Here is a 2048-nt window from a genome sequence, read left to right as displayed (position 1 = left end):
CAATGTAGTCACCACCAAGTTTACATGCCTGCTCATGTGTTCCCTTTGAGTTTCAGTCTTGGAGGGGAGGGTTACCTGAAGGAACTTGATTGCTTGCCTTGATGGCTCCCTGGTGAACAACTTGCTTGTTCTTGTAGTAGCCAATCATACTGCCATTTTTGTTTTGGATTTTTCCTGCTGATTTTTCTTTGAAGATGTATCTTGTATTGTTCTAGTTGTTTCAGACTGCAGCTATCCTTAACTTTCACTTAATTTTTTAGCTTCTAAGTATACCTTACCATCTGGTCAGCTCATAATAATAATTAAAAAATTGACTTTTCATTTTTAATTTGCAAATGCTTTTTGTTAAACAAGAAAACTAATCTAGGTTAAATTTAAAGAGTTAAAATAAAAATAGAAAATATGGGTGAATGTTAGATCTAGTGATATCAGTACAATCTACAGCTACATAGTAGCATCAGTTTCTATGTTTGACTTGTGGTTTCTTTTTATCCCAACATTTGAAATATTTGCTAAATAGTAGTTTAAGTTTGTGTATCGTTCACCATCAGGCTATGCAGAGTCATAAATCAAAGATTCTCTCAAGTGATTTGAAATAAAACAGGTAGAGGAACAAAAAGAAAATAGGCTGAGTTTGGCCATGTTCCATTGACACCCATTGACCTTGAGATGAAGAATGGCTGGTTAGTCTGAAGCTTAGGGAGGTGTGTAAACTCCTGAGCCCATGGGCACTGACTTAGCCCTCTGTAAGGTTTGTTTGAACGGTAAGGTCAGAGGAGCAAGCTCACCAGCCACTCCTCAGAAACCCTATATAGGATCGTTATGACTCGATGACAGTTAACAACAACAGCAACAACAGCAACAAGTATATCCCCACAATCATTATTTGAGATTTTTTGTTGTTGTTGTTTTACTGTGCCTTCAAAGCAGAGTTGAGTGATTTTTTTTTTTTTAAGTTATTATTGTGAATTGAGTGATAGTTTACATGGGAGGACATTAGCTTTACATTCATCCTATTGTATTTTGTTTCATTGCAATGATTATAATCCCTTCCATGCATTATCAAATAACCAAAGGGTACACCCCACAAGCCTGCTCCCAGCTGTCAGCACACAGCCCCTCTCCCTCCCTGAGTCCAGAGTCCCCAGCTGCCCCATCTCTCTATGTCATCATCTCTGCTTCCATTTCTGGCATCACTGCTTCTCTGGATAGGGTCCCGCACTCCACTCTTCTCCCTTGATGGTCCCAGGGTCCTCTGCTCCTGGACTGCAAAATCAACCACTCCTGTCCTTTTGTTACAAAACATCTACCTTTACATTTGCAACTTTGAGATGGGTTTTAACCTCCCCACTGTACAGATGATACAATAGAATCTCTGGCCTGCTCACTCATATAAAGCTTCAAAGAAAAGGAAGACCAAGGTTTCATACCATTCCTTCTCTGAGGTTTGCCAATATCAGAATAAGAGGAATCCTAGAACTGCAGGCCCCAAGTCACAATGAGAGGCCTACCTCTGCTTGAGTAACTGCAATGACTCAGTTTTCAGAGCATGTCCTTGATGAATGTTCCCACCTCTCAGGCTTGGGGAGAGAAAGAAGGTAGATTCTTGGGAAAAGTCCTAGAGAAGGTTTGACAGACCTTGGAGTGGTTTAAACAAAGAGCAAACTAGATTTGAGAGTCCCTGAGTAATAAAAAGGTTAATATACTTGACTGCTTACAGAAAATCCATTCAGAGGTGCTTCAGAGGAAAGGTCTAGAGATCCATGACCTTTATAAGTAAAAAAGTACAGCTACTTGGGTTCTAGTTCATGCATGGTATTTATTGTTGTAAGTCATCGAGTTGATTCCAACTCATAGCAACCCTGTATATGAGTTCAGAATCTGAAAATATTTACAGGAACAGACAAAGCCTCACATTTCTCCTGTGAGTGGCTGGTAGATTCAAACTACTGACCTTGCAATTAGCAACCCACTATGCCACCATACACAAGTTATTCTGAATAAAAGGTGTTTAAATATGTCTGTGCAAAAAATGTATGGCTGCAGAC

At 39.6% G+C, this 2048-nt stretch overlaps 1 pseudogene; it reads right to left on the bottom strand.

Moving 5' to 3' along the window:
* LOC102830225 overlaps positions 1-2048 on the bottom strand; it is a 100463-nt pseudogene that overhangs the window by 21096 nt on the left and 77319 nt on the right.

Source organism: Chrysochloris asiatica, unplaced genomic scaffold (assembly GCF_000296735.1).
Source record: "Chrysochloris asiatica unplaced genomic scaffold, ChrAsi1.0 scaffold00071, whole genome shotgun sequence".
In the NCBI taxonomy this organism is placed as follows: Eukaryota; Metazoa; Chordata; class Mammalia; order Afrosoricida; family Chrysochloridae; genus Chrysochloris; species Chrysochloris asiatica.
The sequence above is the reverse complement of the archived record's forward strand: the minus strand, read 5'-3'. Positions and strand labels throughout refer to the sequence as shown.